The following is a 20,112-nucleotide window of genomic DNA, read 5'->3' as shown; positions in this document are numbered from 1 at the left end:
CCCCCTCTCATTTCCCTCTACATAAAACAGTTGGTTTTTTAAAGGTGGGAAACAAGAGAAAACAGAATAATAAAAAAAGTAGATTGGGTAATATCAGGTTATTTCAGGTGACTTTTCTTGTAAGAATTATATCAGAGTAGATTTCCCTATGAAGTTGGCTCTTCTAAATTGCTTGGAATCTTCCGTTTGCAGGAAAAAGTGTCTGGGTTCCACCTGCTTCATTAAAGTTTCAGTGCAATTACACAGTACATAGTACATAGTATAGGATTCCATTTTGGCTTGTTTTCGGGGGACCAGTATAGAAGCTCAGTCCAAAACAATGGACTCACTGGGGATGAAGTTAAAATCATAGTCTTATATTGAATGCATGTACAAATATGTAACAATGAATCCCACTATTATTTCTAATCATAATGCACCAAGGGTGTGGGGGGGTAATGATGACCTCTGTATATTCTATTTAATTCTTTCTGAATTGAGAATAGATATTGGCACCATTTATATGAGTTTCTGAAATGACTAAGCAATTTCTTATAAATATTTTTCTCACATTTTCATGCCTTTATTGACCATGCATTGTAAATAACAACTTTAAAAAATTAATTTATTATGGTGAAGTTCATGGAACATAAAATTAACAATTTTGAAATAAATAATTCAGTGGCATTTAGTACATTCACAATTTAGTATAAAACATTATCTACTTTCAAAACATTTTTGCCAGGCATGGTGGTGCTTGGCTGTAATCCCAGAGGCTCAGGAGGCTGAGGCATGAGAATTTTGAGTTCAAAGCCAGCCTCAGCAACTCAGGAAGACCCTAAGGAATTTAAATTAAAAAAATTTTTTTTAATTTTAAAAATCTGAAAAAAGGAATTGGGGATGTGGCTCAGTGGTTAAGTGTCTCTGGGTTCGATTCCTGGTACAAAAAAAATTTTTTTTATCACTTCAAAATTACCTATTAAGAAGTTTCTCCCCATTCCTCATACTCCTTCCTCCTGAAACTCACCCATCTGGATTCTATCTCTATGAAATGTCCTGTCTGGATATTTAATATAAATGGAATGTATCTGAATGCTTTCATTTAACATAATGTTTTAAGGTCTGTCCACGTGGTAGCATATGTAAGTACTTCACTCCTTTTTATGGCTGAATCCTATTCCACTGTATGTATATACCAGAATGTGTTTATCCATTCAATGAATGATGGACATTTGGCTGTTTCTACCTTTTAAATAATGTGAAGAGTACCCCTGTGAACATGTGCGGGTATGTACCAGTTTGCATACTCATTTGCAGTTCTTCTGGGTATATCCCTAGGAATGAAATTTTGTATCACATGGCAATTCTATGTTTAGCTTTTGGAGAAACAGCCAAACTTTCTAGAGGCTAAACTGATTTATGTTCCCACTGACAATGTCAATCCTTCTTTCCTTCTTTTCTTTTTTTTTTTTAATTATAGCCACCTAGTGGGCATGCAGTGGTACCTATTTGTGGTTCTGATTTCCTCAATGACGACGGATGTTGCTTTTCTTGTGTTTGTTAATTACACAGAATTTTGAACGAAGCATCATATTTTGAATATACTAGGGAAGCTGATTTTTTAAAAGAAATCTTTGATGACACCTATAGTATTACAAGTAATTATTCCCTAATTTATGTTTCTTAACTTAACATTTTATATATTAATTTTTATTAACATTTTATATATTAATTTTATTTATATTAATTTGTATTAACCTCTAGAAAGTTATCTTCTTTGGAGACAGACTGGAAAGGATTTTCTCTATCTGCTCCAGACAGTCTTTGCATGGTGTTTTCACAGGCCACACCTGGGTCTTCAGGCAAGGACTGTTAAAGAACGCAGAAAAACGTTGCCATGGTGATAATATCTGTCTTTGTGAAACACTGCGGCGAGTGCTGTTTTACGCCCTACAGTCTCGCTTGGGGCTGTTTCTTTGTAAGATTTTTTTGCTGATTTGTTTTTTAAATGTGCTCATGTGATACATTTTTACTAATGCCAAGGGCAGCCACAACAACCACTAATATTTATTGGACATTTATTAGGTGCCAGATTGTCTATTAGGTGTTTTAGGTTATTTCCTTTAATCCCAGAAGAAAGTCAGTTCCTGAGATGGAATTTCATTTCTGTGCCCATCCTCGCACCTCAGCATCTGAACCAGCCCTGCACCGGCTGAATGAATAAACAACCCTTGAGGTCGTTACTGTGATTGTCTTCATGTTATAAATGAAGGAACGGAGGTTAAGAAATGTAAAGCAATTTTCCCAAGGTCAAACAGGTGGGCAGGAGTGGAATCCAGGTCAGAACTCAGGCAGCTGCTCCCAAGTGTCTGTTATATGGCCTGAGAGCCACAGCGCTCAGAGCAACACGTTCACCTCTTCCTTCCGTATTCTACTTGGCGGCCAGCTATTTTTATCAAACAAAGAAAAAACAAATTAGTCTCTGTACAAGAGACTAATTTTTGGCGGAATAAATTAAGACAATCACTATGGAAATCAGTATGGAGGTTCCTCAAAGCTCTAGGAATAGAACCACCTACGACAACTGCTATACCATTCAGTATTTATCCTAAAGAATTAAAATCAGCATACTACAGTGATACATGCATACCCATATTTATAGCAACAAATTCACAATAGCCAAACTATGGAAGCAGGTTAGGTGTCTGTCAATGGATGACTGGATAAAGAAAATGTGGTATGTATACACAATGGAGTTTTTATTTGGCCGTAAAGAAGAATGAAATTATGGCATTGCAGGAAAATAGATGGAACTTCAGAACATTATGTTAAGCAAAATAAATCAAACTTAGAAGGTCAAAGGTCATATGTTTTCTCTCATGTGTGGCAGCTAGGCAGGAAGAAAGAAAAGCAAGGTGTTGTTGGGGCTATCTCATGAAAATTGAAGAGATATCTGTGGAGTAGAGGTAAGGGACCAGAATGATGGAGGAAGAAGGAGAGGGAAAGGAAAAATACTGGGGAATAATAATTGACCAAATTATATAGTCATATGCATGCATGTATGAATACGTAACAATGAATCCCACCATTATGGACAACTATAATGCACTGATTAAAATATGGAAAAAATAACCATTTAACAAGTATTCATCCCCATTCACCAAAATATTTGTTAAAGTTCATCTCTATGCCTAGACATATATGTTTGGTCTTATGTTGAGTGCAGGGAGTGAGAAAAGTAAGATTATATCATGGGATCTGACACTAGCTGGGTGCCCTTGTATGGGTACTATACTCTCTCCAGACTTTAGACTATTTGTGAAATGAAAATGTTGGGCTAGATGCTGTGAGTATAATCCAACACTGATAGAATAACTTTAGGACGGATGAGGCCCAATGGACTTGAGTGCTGGGAGTAAGGATGATGAGGAAACATTGGTTCATATATTTTAATCTTTAGAGGGAATGAAAGAAGAGGGGAGGGGCAAAAAGCAAGGAATATATGATGACAGAGGTGGAAGGCATCATCTAGAATGGAAAATACAGCAATAAGGAAGCCTCAGTGCACCCCCTGATTGTAAGAACTAAAACCTCCCTCATCTTGGCTCTTTCCCTTGAGAATTATAATACCTAAAGTGACTGGATATTTTATAGTTTCCCAGTGTTCTCCTCTTGTCTGTGCCAGGTCTATGCTGAGAAGTACTTTGAGAAGGACAGTGTGCAGAAAGCCAAGAGCCATTGTCCAGTGCAGTTGTCCAGTGAGTCTTCATCTTTCTCAATCTTGTATTTCTCAATCTTTTTGGTGCCCCAGGCTGTCTTATACCCAAATTTGAAAAAACAAATGTTGTAAAATTAGTTTTATAAATATTGGGAATTTTTCTTTTAGACTCATTTGATTAAAAAATGCATATGCTGGGCTGGGGATGTAGCTCAGTGGTAGAGTGCTTGCCTAGCATGCATGAGGTCCTGGGTTCAATCCCCAGCACTGCAAAACAAACAAACAGAAAAAAAACATATGCCTTATGCAGGGTTTTTTACTTTTGTTTTTGTTTTTAAATTTCTGGGAAAAGAGGACATTGCCCAATAAAGCAGTAAAACTTCCAAAACAATGTGTCTAATTTTTTTTTAGGAAAATGATCTTAAAAATAAAGCATGTTTTAAGGCCCATTTGTTTCATACTTTAAGTTGGGCTGAATATTCTATTTCTTATTCTTTAAAATTTAGTCAGTAAATACACCAAATACTTACTAGGTGTCTGGTGTACACAAAAGACAGTTTTGGATACCTAAGAAATTAAAAGATGACCTTTGCTCTCTCAATCTTGTAAAAATTATGAAACCTATATAACTAACCTCAGCATGTGATGAGATGTCACACATGCCCCAAGCTAAATCTACAGTGTTAGGGTAGGTTCTGAAGCCACATCTGAAGGATGTCAATATGAGAGAGAGAGACAGACAGACAGACAGACAAACAAGTTGGAGGGACTAGCATGAGTACAGGCTCAGAAAGATATATTGGGGGAACAATAATGAACTGGAAGTTGTGATCAAGTTTGCAATTTCCTATAAAAATTTTTAGAAAGACCCCATCAATGATTAGTTCTTTCTATGTCTACAAATGTTCTTTTCCTACTCCTATGCCACTCCAAATAAAACAAAATAATAAATAATCAATTCCTTCATTCGACATTCATTAGCTTGTTTATAGTCTCAGTTACTCATGAAGCTGAGGCAGGAGGATCACTTGAGCCTAGGAGTTGAAGGGCAGCCTGGGCAACATAGAGATCCTGTCTCAAAATAAGAACATTTATTGAGTACTTTGTTCAGGTACTTTGCCAGGAGTGTAAGCTATAAGGATAAGTTGCCTTTGAAGACCTTACTGTCTGGTGAGATGAGCAACTCTTGATTGGAAAAGAGATACAAATAGAGTGCCCATTTTATTTGAAACAGGGCCACTTTGGAAAAGAATGAGCTTGGCTGCAGGAGGCTGATCTCCTGAGCTCTGTTTTTAGCCCTTGTGAGCAACGTCAGGATGTGTAGCATTCCAGGACAGCAGCTGCATACTATATTCTGAAAATGACGAAAGTAGCGCCTCCATTTTTTCCAGATCCACAGCAATGACTGTCACTGGGAAGGGGAGCCAAGCTTCTTCTCTCTTAGCTTGTGCTAATGGACGCATTGTTCTATAGAATTTTAGAAGGGAAGTTTCAGATTTTCTTACCTAAAGAAAGGAGATATGAGGAAAGGAAAGGACAACAAGATCAAAAACCATAGAGGTCTCTCATTTTAAAAAATTATAGAATTCATCTATTGAATAGATGCAGCAAGATGATGATGATGAATGATGATGATGATGATGATGATAATAATAATAATAGGTAATATTTATTGAGTGCTTACTTTGTGTCAGGCACCATGCTGAATGCTTGAACATATAGCATTCAATTTAACCCACACAACAGTCTTAAAAATTAGCTACAATGATAGCATTTACCCTGAAAGAAAGAATAAAGAAAAATAATTCCTATTAAAAAAAATTAGCTACTATTTTCATCACCTTTTACAGATAAGGAAACTGAAACTTAAAAAGATTAAGTAACTTTCGTATGTGACATAGCTCATGAGTAGATATACTGTAATGAAATGGATACTGGAATAAGTTTCATATTACATATTTAATAGAGAAAACTGAGGCCTACAGAGAAGTAATTTGTCCACAGGCTCAGAGCAGAATGACGTCAGAGCCAGATTTAGAACCCATATCTCAATTTCATGACTCTAAAAAATTTGTAACCTTTTATAATGGAAAATTTCAAATGTATACATGAATATATATCTGACTTTGTATCTATCTCAGCTTCTACAATTACAAAAGTGTTATTTCATCTATGCCCTCCATCTTTTTGCCTCCCCCTGTATATTATTTTGAAGCAAATCCTAAACATCATATTTTTTCATCTGTAAATATATCAGGATATTTCTCTAAAAGATGACTCTTTTGAAAAACATAACCTTAGTAGTATCATCAACACCTAAAAATTAATAAGAACTCCTAATACCATCAACTATCTCGACAATTTCTCTTTGTTTCCTAAATGCCATAATTTTTTCCTTACCGTTCATTTGCTTGAATCAGAATTCAAGGTCCACACATTACAATAGATTGATATATCTTTAAAGTATCTTTCAATCCATAGTTTTCCCTCCACCTTTTTTTTTTTTCCTTATAATTAAAAAAGGTTTTTTTAGTTGTCAATGGACTTTATTTTTATTTATTTATATGTGGTGCTGAGGATCAAACCTAGTGCCTCACTCATGCTAGCCAAGTGCTCTACCACCAAGACACAACTCCGGCCCTGTTTTCTCATAATTAAATTGTTGAAAATCTAGCTGATTACCCTATAGAGTTTGCTACAGTTTTGATTTTGTTGATTGGATCCCTGTGGTGCAGTTTAAGACGTTCTTCTGTCATCTGTATTTCCTAAATTGATAATTGGATCTAGGGGACTGATAAGATTCAGGTTTGATTTTTTTTTTCTTTTTGCAAAACCACTTCATAAGTGATGCTGTGGTGTTGTGTTTCCCTAACAGGTGACACATACTGCCTGGTTATTTCTCCATTTGTGATGTTAGCAATCGCTGCTACTTAGTATCTAGATATAGTAATTTATTAGAGGTTTCAGAGCCTTTTATTTCCAGGTGTGACATAATATTAGGAATAGAATTTACCTTAAACAACTAAAAAACCCAACAAGATTTATGAAGCAATGAGTTTTAGACACTGGACAGCAAGCATCACTGACTGTGATCTTTAAAGGACAGGAAATGACACAATGTTTGCATTCAGTGAAATATTAGTGGACATGCAAAGAAGTGGGATAATATAATTCATACCATGGATAATTCTCAATTAATAGAAACAATACAGAAATAACACAGATAATAAAATTATAAGGCAAAATATTAAAATAGCTCTTATAGATATGTGTCACATATTTAAGAGGTAGAGGAAAGCATGAGTGTAACAAGGACAGAAATGCAAGATATATTTTAAAAAGACTCAAATACCACAGGAAATTTCACCTTTGTGTATAGGTGGAAAGAACCAATCAAATATAAATAAACAGATGAGCAAAAGTAAGTCTAGTTGAGTAGAGGAAGGAGAATGGGAGAGGCGAGGGGGGCTGGGAGGGAAAAGGGAGTGATCATGAACTGAAATCAAATTCCATGTATTATGAGTTTGTTGGATGAACAAACTACTATGTGTAACTCTAAAGCTTAGAAAAAGACATTAAATTTCTAGAAATGAAAAATTGTTTGAAATGAGAAATACATTGAATGGAATTAATAGCAGGTTAGATGCAGTAAAAGAAAAGATTAGTAGAATTGAAGGCATAACTATAGAAACTATCCAAAATAAAGCACAGAGAAAAAGTCTGAATAAAAAGAGAACTGTTATCAGTGAGGCTGTGGGACAATGTCAGTTCATCTAATATGAATTGGCTTGGAGAATGAACAATGACTTGGAGAAGGACAGAGACACCAGAAAAACCTTTGAATAAATAATGACTGAGAAATCTTTCAAGTATCTTAAGGAACTTAGAGACATCTTTTTCTAGACAAAAGCTCTGCAGAGGAGAATGTCTTCATGATGAGCAGGCAGAAAGTTATAATCTGTAAACTAGCCCTTTTGGACTACATGGTGACTTCTATATGACATATTGTGTTCTTCCCTTAAGACCATCCTGGAAAAATTGCAGTGTTTGTGGTTTTTTTTTTTTTTTTTTTTTCTTCTTTTTTCCATCCTTAAATCTCTTATCCACTTCTAAAGTGGTTCCCTTCCCTCACCTGAGTAATACCCTCAAAGACCCTTGCTTATCCTAGGAAGTCATGCACCAGTGTGCTGAGCTACTGCCGGAGTTCTGGGTCCTTCCATCCATCTATGCATCCACCTCTAGTTTCCCCTAATGAAATTTTAGCTCACTTTGGTCTTGCTTGTCAGCTCATTTTATAGGCTAATCCTTGATAATTAATTCAAGTATATTCCAAGGGATTAATGTATGACACTAATAGGTTAACATTCACATTAAAAAGCCATTCAGAAGTATGATTTAATTCCTAATTATTTATCTAAGGCACAACTCAAATACAACCTTATTATTCAACAATAATTTCTATAATTTACTGTGCTAGGGTAAAATGAGTAAGACCTAGCTCCCGCCTTCTGGAGCATCACAGACCTGAAAAACAGACTTACAAACAAATGCAAGTTGATATCACACAGTACACTAAAGGAAGTGTGAGTAAGGGTCCTGAGTATTCAGTGAGGAACAGCCAGCAGGACTTGCTGCACTCCAGAAAAGAGAACTTTGCAATGGATCTGATGGAAAAATAGAAGGGGAACAGTTTGAGAAGGTGAAGGGGATCTCTGGTAGAGAACGTGATGAAAGGCAGATACAATCAACAGTAATATAAGTCGTTATTTACTAAATATTCACTATGGGCAAGTCCAAAGTTTTTGCATAGATTATGTCACCTGAACATACACAAAAAAATCCTTGTAAATGGGCACTTTTATGGCACCCACTTTACATATCTGGAAATGAAGGTTTGGGAAACTTCCACAACCTGCCCAAGGCTGTCAAACACAGCTGAGTACATGGTAGGGAATGAATCACTTGATTTAAAGTGAACAGATCACATGAATTAGTCGGGAGATAGTGGCTCCAGTCCAGACTGCCAGTTACTAACTGCACAACTTTAGGTGAGCCATAGAGTCTCTCTGAATTTTGGATTCTTCCATTGTAAAGTGGAGTTAAACTTCTTGCCCTGCTACCCCAACATAGTTGTTGGAAGAATGAAATGAGATAATTGGGTTGAAAATGTTTTGTGAATTATTAAGCTCTGTGCAAATGTATGGGAGGCGAAGGATGTGTTTTTCTCAGGGGAATCTGGGTTGCTAAATCCAGATTGAGCAAACCTTTCTTTCTGTGTTGCCCAGTGTGCCACAAGGTGGCAGCAGAATCCTATCTTTGCTTCTGTTTTCAGTGGAGAAACTAGGAAAGTTCTGTGGATGCTGCTAAGCTCTACTTGCAAAGGTGAAGGCAATTTACAGTTTCCCTAGGTATCTGCTTGGAATTGGTTCAAGAACCCTAACGGAAACCATAATACAAGGATTCTCAAATCCTTTTTATAAATAGACATAGCGTGTCCATATTGTCTCCACATATCCTCCCATAAGCTTTAAATCATCTCCAGATTACTCATCATACCTAATATAAGTAAATGTTATGTAAATAGCTGCTATGCCATATTGTTTATGGAAAAATAACAAGATAAAAGGTCTGTACATGTTCAAAATTGAGCATTCAGTGAGGAAAATTGCATTTAAAAAATGATCAAGGACACATGCTTTCTCTCACCTGTGGAAGCTAGAGAGAAAAAAGGAAAGGAAAGGTGGGAGGGGACAGGTCTCATGAAAATGGAAGGGAGATCTGGTGAGTAAAGGAAAGAAATGGGGAAGGGGGAGGAGAGAGAAAGGGGAAACCCTGGGAATGATAGTGGCCAAATTATATTGTTATAGTGTGTGCATGTATGAACATGTAACAACAAATCCCACCATTACGTATAAGTATAATGCACCAATAAAAAATATGAAAAAAATTATCAAGAATTCAACTCACCCATGGACATGGGACCTGTGGATATGGAGGGCTGACTATATTTCTTTGCCACTTCCTCCATTTTTTTACTCCACCAAATGCCTCTCAATTCTATATCGAATAATTTCTCAAAGAACACACATTCTCAAACCAGACTCTGGGAGTACTTTCTCCGGTATTGAAAAAGTCCAGGGAAGGGAAATAATTTGTCCAAGATTAAGTAATCAGTTCATCCGAGAGTTAAGACTTCTGCCAGATTTCTTCTTATGGTATCATCCCTTCGAGAATGTTTTGGGAGGCTTGAAGAAGTTTTGAGTCTTGCAATGGAAAGAATTTTGAGGGCTTTCTGAGGCAGAAAGCAACAGGAGACCTCTCTATAGCATTAATTTGAAAGGTCTTTTGAAGCAATGTTGCCAGAGCACTTGATTAGGAGCCCTCAAGGGTCTGAAAGGCATACCTTAGAAACCCTCAGGCTAGTATGCTAGAAGGATCGTGACAGACCCGTAGGGCAGAGTCTCTGTGGCACACTGTTGAAGGACTGACTTCAGAAAAGAAGGCTGCAGCATTATCTTTGCCCTACCAATTATATTCTTCCCAGAGGTACATGTTCAAATGAGGCCATTCTCAGTATACCTGACTTCTGGCAAAGGATGGTAAGAATGAGGCAAGCCACCTTGAACCTTCACTATTGATATTCCACATAAAGGTAAAGAGGGATAGAATAAAAGAATATGGACTTGAGAGTCCAGCAGATATGGGTTCAAAGCCTGCCCCAGTTACTTACTTTCATATGCAGTTTTCATAAGTCCCAGTTTTCTGATCTATAAAATGAGGATAAAACACCTACTTTTTAGCTAGTGACCTTGGACAAGTTGTTCAACCTCTATATAAATCAACTATATTGTTTGTATAATGAGAATGATAATAAAATGAAAAGTCCTACTTCATAGAGTTTTACAATGATTATTAAGTTGTTAACAAGAGCCATGCATGACACATAGTAAGTACTTTGTAAGTATTATCTGTTGTTTTGATATTATTGTTATTACCTCCATGATGGAGGTTGGTGGTAAGGATTAAAAGAGGTAGTTTATATAATGTGAAGGGGACCTCAGGCAAGGAAAACATGTTCAAAGGCACAGAGATAACTAGCTGTGTGATCCATCTGTCCACTTTTAGGTGTTCCCTTAATAGAAATAAAAGCATAAGCAACACTTGTACATAAATGTTCATAGCAGCTTTAATGTAATAACCCCAAATCAGAATAACTTGATGCCCATTAACAGGTAAAAGAATTTTTAAATTCCATGTATATTTAGCAGTAAAAGGGAATGTACTGTTGATATAGGCAGCAACATGGATGTTTTATCAGTTTTTTCTTTCTTTTTTTTTTTTTTGCTCCTGTGACCAAAAGACCTGACAGGTACAATTTTGAGGAGGAAAACTTTATTTGGAGGCTCAATTTCAGAGGTCTCAGTTCACAGACAGTCGGCTCCATTTCTTGGGGCTCAAGGTGAGGCTGAACATCATGACAGAAGAGTGTGGTGGAGGGAAGTGGCTCACATGATGATCAGGAAGCAGAGAGAAAGACTCCACTTGCCAGATACAAATATATACCTCGAAGACATTCCCTAAAGACCCTCCTCCTCCAGCCATACCCTACCTGCCTTCAGTTACCACTCAGTTCATTCCATCAGAGGATTAATTCACTGATTGGGCTAAGGCTTTCATAACCCAATCATTTCACCTCTGAAAGTTCTTACATTGTCTCACACATGAGCTTTTGGGAAACATCTAACATCTAAACCATAACAATGGATAAATCTCAAAATAATTTTGCTGAGGGAAACAAACCAGATCAGTATAAAAGGGAAAAAGAAGAATACATACTGCATGATTCTTTTTATATAAAATTCTAGAGAATGCACACTCATATATAGTGACAGAGAGCAAATCAGTGATTTAAGACTGGGAGAGAGTTGGAAGGAACGTATTGCATAGGGAGGTGAGAAAACTTTGGGGGACAATGGATATGCTAACTATCATGATTACAGTAATGAACTCACACATATACATGTGCCAAAACTTATCAAATTGCACACCTTACATATGTGCGATTTTTTTTTTTTGTATGTCAAAGAACTACAACCAAGCTGATAAAAATATTTTTTTAAAGAAAAAGATCACAAATCATTCACTCCAAGTCAAGTCAGCAAACATTTCTTTAGCCTCTACCTTGCAGCAAGAACTATATCTCATCCTGGAGCAGCAAAGACAAATGAAACCCGATCCTGATCTCACAATTCCACACATAGGCTGCATTGTCACCATCCTCTGGGGGAGGGAACAAAGATAGCCTTGGACAGTAAGAGAACCCAAAAGGTAAAGCATGAATCAAAGACTTCCTCTCTCCCTGTAGCATCCTCACCCCCACAATGGGAGCATTCTTCTATACGCTTTCATCTCAGAACTCTGGAATATCAGGACTAGAAAAGCTCTAAAGGGAGGACCGTGGCTCAGAGGGGAAAGTGACTTGCTGTTATCACAAAGCTCATCTGTGGCAAAACCAAATCAAGGCAGGTCTCTGGACTCCCACTCACTGAGAAATATTTTTGGAGCAAATTACACCATATCAATATTTATTCTCCAGCTGAGCTTACTTTAGTGACTAATGATTGAGGATTTGTAAACTCCCACAAAAGCTTTTGTAATAGCAGAATACTTCTTGCTGTAAATATAAATCTTGCTATTTGACCACTGGTAGCTTATTTAAAAACTGATAATTTTTTTCCCTTCCTCTTCCCCGCCCTGGCTGTGGAAGAAGCAAAATTAACTTTCTTCCCATCCTAAGCCAAGTGATCTGTCTTTCAGCTCACTGCTCACAAGACTAAGAAGACTCTAGTACTGGAAACTGGAACACCAGCTCTCTCAAGGATACAAGTTTAACATTAATTATATGTACTGATATTATACTTGGAAAACAGCCCTTGTATCCCCCTTTCTAAAAACTCTCTCTAAAAGAGAGAGAAGATGGTGGATTAGAGGAAGGATGCATTTCTCTGCAGTTCCTGAGCACCAGACTTAAAAAGTGGGAAGACTCTTCTGCAGTGAGGTAACTAAGGGAACTCACAGGAACTTAATACTGGACAGTAAAACAAAAGCACGAAAAACATAAAGGCAAAGTCAGAAACTTCAAACATAATTTAAGAAATAATATGTTAGAGACACGCCAGCTTGGTTGGTGGTGGCAGCAACCACGGCTGCTGAAAGGAATGGATAGTTGCTGAAAGGAGCAGGGAACACAGGCAGAGAGAGGAAACCATGGTGGATTAAGAAATAAAAAGAAGGCTTGGGGGAACCTGTGGAACAGAGAGGGAAGCTGATCTTAATGGACCCAGAATTGGTGAGGAAACAGTTAAGTGAAAACTGTCAAAATCCCTAGGCCCACAGGTGGATAGTTTGCCAAGAATTGGGATCGCTGAAGGGAGAACCAGCTGCCAGTGCAGGAACCAGCCTCTGGTGAGGGAATCATTTATAAGTGCTATGTGGCAGCAGAGACAGGAGATTGGGAACTCATAAAGGAAGTCACCAGTGGACCCAGCCTTTTATGATCAGTGAGTGAAACAGGCATGAAGACAATTGTGACTGAGCTTACAAGGTCCAGATATCAAGGAGAGAGATATAGAGAGAGAGAAAGAGAGAGAGAGAGAGAGAGAGAGAGAGAGAGAGAGAGAGAGAGAGAGAGAGAGAGAGAGAGAGAGAGAGAGAGAGAGAGAGAGAGAGAGAGAGAGAGAGAGATCCCCTTGTTTCAGAAAAGATATTGGAAAGACACCAATAATGGTCACACAGGAGTACTCCAGGACTGATACTTGGTAATTCGTATTCATAGTGGTGAACCTGTGGAGGTTTAGTCCCTATGCCCTACAAGTGGATTTTACCAGAGACCCCTGACATTCAGATGTCCAACAGAGACTGGCATCCCCCCAGCAACAGGATTCATGGATAGAATTTCAAATACCCAGAAAGAGAGTTCCAAAGGTCCGTCAATACTAAACCCCAACTACTGGAGCTTCTCATTTAGAACTCTGCACCACCCGCACAACAGGAATACACAATTTGTCAGCACTTCTCAGTCTACCCCACCCTCTACTGGGAAATGAGAAGCTGAGAGTTACTTCAACCAGCTATCACTCCCAGGCACAGCAGTTGGAAGCTAGGTGAGAAACACAAAGATGTTAGATTTAATAATCTCAGCTCTTGACCCAAGGGTTGCAGAGGCCAAAATAAATATGAAGAACGAAAATACATTGCTGCCAACAATTTTGACCACCTCCATGGAAATAAGCCCTTTATTGCTCATTAAGATTTTTCATTTTTTCTTCTTTCTTGTCTTCTTTTTCCTTTTTTGTCTGTATTCCCACTATCACTCTTTTTAAAAATTCTTAACTTTAAATTTTTTTGAATATTATTTCCTTATATTTTATTATTTTTTACCTTTTTCCATTCTGTGAGATTGTGTGTGTGTGTGTGTGTGTGTGCATGTTCTCACTGCATGGATATGTTTATTTATATATATATATATATACACACACACACACACATACATATTTATATGTATATATAAAATTTTGCTTTCATTTTAATTGTTTTCATCTGCTCCTGTTTATTATTTAGCCTTGTTTTGTCTTGGTGGGGTATAATTATGCATAGATTGAATTGTTTTGATCTTATATTTTCTTGTTTGTTTGTACCTTGGTTTTTTGTTTTGTTTTGTTTTTGCGGTGCTGGGGATGGATGTACCTTGGTTTTTGTTCCTCTTATTACCTCTTCTTCAATCTCTTCCTCTACTATTAGCAAAATTTTCCTGTTTCTCCCTCCTCTCTTTCATTTTTTAAATTACTTATAGTTAATTTTTTCATTTCTCCTTCTTCACAACTGACATCTACCACCTATCTCCTGCCTCTACTCTGTTCACATTTTTAAATATTTCAAACTTTCTCTTGCCCTCCTAGTCTATTTTCTCTTCACTTAAGAATCTGTAATTCCATTATCTAATAAAATTATATAGTTTATGTAATTCCTACTCCATTCATGTTGCTCTGATTGCTAATACAGTGGATGATGTAGTAGAAACCCGCTGTTTAATGTCCAGTCTAGTTCACGTTTGTTTTTTCTTTTTTAATTGTTAGTACTGATGCTGATACCACCATTTCTATGTAAGTGGCATTAGTGTGATGTCAAAGTATTGGACATTCATCTTAAGGCTGTACATCTGTTGCTTGCATTAGTGCTATTCCTGGCTTTCCCTCCCTCTAAGAGGAATTGGAGACACTTCAAGTTCAGAGTAGAGAGTCTTCTGCTGAGCAATACTCACCACTCAGCCAAGTAACAACAAATCTCACCACACACACAATCTAGCCCCACCTAAGCCTTAACAATACTTCAACACATAGAATCAGGGAGACAAAAACCCCAAACCAACAAACAGGCCACAAGGAGAAATAATCAGAGGGAGTTCTCAGGCCCCACTCCTGGACATCTACTCATATATTAAAAGCAGAGAGAAGTCCCAGAACAACAACAAAAAAGATAACTACACACAAAATAACACATGTATAAAAGAGGAAAGGGAGTCCATCTCAATTAAATGCACAAGTCCAAAACCTCTGAAAACACAAAGAACCAGGTAAATGATCTCCCCCTGAAATTCACAATCCACAACAAAGAATCCCAGATACATGGTAGCGGATGAATTTACAAAGAAAGATTATAAAAAACTGATTATTAAAATATTCTATGAAATAAAAGAAGATTTAAGGAATGAATTAGGAGAGCAAATACAAAAGATAAGAGACCATTTTAATAAAGAGAGAGGGATATTGAAAAGAAACCAATCAGAACTCCTGGAAATGAAAGACACAATGAATCAAATTTAAAATTCACTTGAAAATATCACCAACAGATCAGATTGTGTAGCAAATAGAACTTCAGGCCTTAAGGACAGAACTTTAGACCTTTGATCACAGGGTATATGAACTTGAATATTCAGTATGCAATAAAGGAAAAAGAAAAAAATACCATGATCTGAATATGCAAGAACTCTGGGACATCATCAAAAGATCAAACCCAGAAGTCAGCAGGTTAGAAAAGAACATGGAGACACAAGCTAAAGACATAAGAAGATTTTCAATGAGACAGTAATGAAAACTTTGTTCACATCAGAAATGAGATAAACATCCACATACAGGATACATATAAGACCCCAAGTAGATAAGATCAGAACAGAACCTCTCCAAGATACATCATAATCAAAATGTCTAACAGAAAATAAGTAAAGAATATTAAAAGCTGCAAGAAATAAATGTCAGGTTATATTTAGAGGCAAGACAATAAGGCTCACTTCTGATTTCTCATCTCAGACCCTGAAGTCAAGGAGGTACTTGAATGAGTTATTCCAAGCTCTAAAAGAAAACAATTACCAACCAAGATTGTTGTGTCTAGCAAAGCTCCCTTTCAAAATTTATGGATAAATAAAAACTTACTGTGATAAAGATAAACTAAAAAAATCATGACCACCAAGCCAGCACTACAAAAAACACTCAAATATAAACTGCACACAGAGGAACCCCCAAACAAACCTGAGATACTCATGTTAAAAATGCAGGAGAAACTAGAAATAGAAGGAACTTATCTCAACATTTTAAAGGTTATATATGATAAACTCAAAGCCAACATCATACTATATAAAGAAAAACTGAAAATATTTTCTCTAAAATCAGGAACAAGAAAGGCTGTTGATCTCACACTTCCTATTAAACATAGTTCTCAAAACTCTAGTCAGAGCACTCAGGCAAGAGAAGAAAAGTAAAGGGATACAAATAGGAAAAGAAGAAGTTGAACTATCTCTGTTTGCCAACATCATGATCCTATATCTAGAAGATCCAAAAACTTCACCAGAAGAGTTCTAGAGCTGCTAAAGTAATTCAGCAAAGTAGCAGAATACAAGTCAACATTCATAAATCAATAGCTTTCCTATACTCCAACAGTGATTCTGCTGAGAAAGAAATCATGAAAGCCATTCTATTTGCAATAACCTAAAACAAAAATAACTTGGGAATTAATCTAAACAAGAAGGTAAAAGATCTCTACAATGAAAATTATAGAACACTGAAAAAGGAAATTGAAGAAGACCTGAGAAGATGCAAAGACTTCCCTTGTTCTTGGATAGAGAGAATTAATATTATCAAAATGGCCATACTAATAAAAACAATATGCAGATTCAATGTAATCCCCATCAAAATATCAATGACATTCTTCACAGAATTAGAAAAACAATTTTTAAATTCATTTGGAAGAATAAGAAACCCAAAAGAGCCAAAGCAATACTAATCAAGAAAAGCAAAGCAGGAGGCATCACAATTCCTGATCTGAAATTATACCACAGAGCCATAGTAACCAAAACAGCATGGTATTGGCATCAATACAGACACAAAAAGCAACGAAATAGAATAGAAGACACAGAGACAAACCCATATACTTACAGTAGCCTGACACTTGATCAAGTGCCAAAAATATATGTTGGAGAAAAGATAGCTTTTCTAATAAATGGTGCTTGGAAAACTGGATAGCCAAATGTAGAAGAATGAAACTAGTCTCTATTTCTCACCCTGCACAAAAGACAAATCAAAATTAATCAAAGACTTAGGAATTAGACCAGAAACATTGCAACTGCTAGAAGAAAACATAAGAGTCAACACTCCAACATATTGGTTCAGGCACCAACTTTCTTAACAATACTTCTAAAAGCTCAAGAAATAATTAAATTAAAAAGCTCTGCACAGCAAAGGAAATGATTAAGAATGTAAAAAGAGAAATTATAGAATGGGAAAAAAAATCTTTGCCAGCTACTCTTCAGTACTCTTTTTCTACAAAAAAAATCTTTGTAGCTTGTCATTCTATAAGCTCAAAAAACTTAAAACCTCAGAAAGATAGTAGAATGAAATAGACCGTATTACCCTATGTTTATGTATGATGACACGAATGGTGTGAATCTACATTGTGTACAACCATAGAAATGAAAAGTTGTACCCCATTTGTGTACAATGAATCAAAATGCAGTCTGTAAAAATAAAAAGATTTTAATAAAAAAAAGAAAAAGACTTAAAACCAAATAAACAAACAAAACAAATAACCCAATCAATAAATGGGCAAAAGAACTAAATAGACATTTCTCAAGAGGAAAAACAAAAATAGTCAACACATTTCCAAAAAAAACAAACAAAAAAAAACATCCAACATCTCTAGAAATCAGAAAATGCAAATCAAAATTACACTAAGATTTTATCTCACTCCAGTCAGAATAGTATTGATCAAGAATACTAATTATAATAAATGCTGGTGAGGATGTGGGGGGAAAAGGTACACTCATACATTGTGGGTGGGACTGCAAATTAGTAAAACCATTCTAGAAAGCAGCATGAAGATTCCTCAAAAAACTATGAATGGAACCACCATAGGATCCAGTTATCCCATGTCTCAGGATTTATCCCAAAGAACTAAAAACAGCTATATAATACAGCCACTTCAATGTTTATAGCAACACAATTCACAATAGTCAAATTATGGAATCACCCAGGTACCCATCAATAGATGAATGGATTAAGAAAATGTGGAATATATCTACAATGGAGTTTTATTTCATAAAGAATGAAATCACCACATTTGCCAGTAAATAGATGGAACATCATGCTAACTGAAATAAACCAGATTCAGAAAATCAAGGGTTGAATGTTTTCTCTTATATGCTGAAGCTAGAGCAAAATAAGGGTGAGAAGGAGGGACGAGATATCATAAAGATGTAGGGAAGATGGATGGGGTAGAAAGAGGGAAGCAGGTGGGATGGGAAAGGGAAGGGAATGTGGGATCAACTTAATAAATATGTCAGATATTTAGATGTGTGCACATATAAACACACCACAGAGAACTTCACCTTTATGGGAAGGAAAGCACCAATCAGAGGTGCATAGATGAATCAGCAAGGGAAGGAGGGGTGCAGTAGAGGAAGAACAGGAAGTGGGAAGAGCAGAGACCGAAATGAGTGGGTCAGATTCCACGCAGGTTTGATTTTGTTAGGATGAGCCCATTTACAATGTATGACTATGATTCTTTTAATGAAAACAAACAAACAAACAAAATCCCAAACCCCAAACCTTCTGCTTCATCTGGCAGAGACAATCACAGACTCTAAGACTTGAGTCTGCTTTTCTTATTTGTTAGAAAAATCAATAAAACTTCTTTTTCCTTTTTCTCAAAAGCTTCTCCTTGTTATTGGGTCAGCATCAGGGACAAGGACTGAGATTCCCATTCTTCACAGACTATGCAACCAGAGGAGCTAACTTTTGTATCCACATTAAGTCCTCAAAACAATTTTATGAGCATCTAGGGTCAGAGCCACTGGAAACTCAGTCAAGATTTCCACACCAGTTTTCTTTGTCCTCAGTCATTGCTCAAAGACTTCTCAGGGAAGGACCTCTTCATGTAGACAAAGGGGTGGGAATCAAGAAAACCTGGGCATTGATCAGCATTTGTTAACTCCTGATCTCTTCAAGATGGACCATAACACACAAAGGAATGAGGAAAAAACATAGACCTCAGTAATCTCTCCATCTATCCTTTCTTTCTCTTTCTCTTGCCCTTTCAAGAACCTGAAGCAATTCTATAGTCACTGCTGCAAGCCAAATGTACTTTCTCCTTTCTCCCCTCCCTTTCAAATCCACCCGTTCAACTCATTCCCTCTACTTCCTAGGGGTGAAAGCAAGCTTTCTCTAAGTCCCAAGAAAGGAGCGGAGATAAGGAAAGAATTAAGCTAGATAAATCTATTTGTCAGGATAGGCTACTATATGGTATGGTTAAAAAAAAAAATCACCATATCTCTCAGGACTCAAGATAGTGGGACTCGCCATCTTGTGACTCAGCCTCCTGAACTTACCTGAGCAAGGAAAGGGAGAGCTGAAGGTCTTGTGCCAGCAGTCAAATGTTTTGGCCTAAATGTGACAGGTGTGAATCTTGTACTCACAGTCCATTTGCCAATAGAAATTAGATTTAATGACTATGATTCTATTATTACCTGATTATCAGTCCATCATTTTTCATGTTCTAAAATTCTTAGGACAACAGGTTTGCTAGACAGCCTTTATCCTTTTACTCTTCTCATGAATATGTTTGTTCCAAGTGACCTCCATTTTGATGCTTACAGAAGCACTAATTTGCAAAAAACTTGAGCTTGTAGCATCTTACAAATTTTTATCCATAGTTTTCTGCAGGGCCTAGTCAAAGATTCATGTCCCTAAAGGGCCTTTCTTTAGCAGCCCTGCCCCAAACATAGTGAAAAGTCTTCTCTCTGCCCTAACTATCTCTACTTGTCTAGATTCTTTATTGGCTCAGCATCCATTTCAAAAACATAGCTTTAA

This window comes from Sciurus vulgaris (assembly GCF_902686455.1).
Source record: "Sciurus vulgaris genome assembly, chromosome: 6".
Classification (NCBI taxonomy): Eukaryota; Metazoa; Chordata; class Mammalia; order Rodentia; family Sciuridae; genus Sciurus; species Sciurus vulgaris.
The sequence above is the reverse complement of the archived record's forward strand: the minus strand, read 5'-3'. Positions refer to the sequence as shown.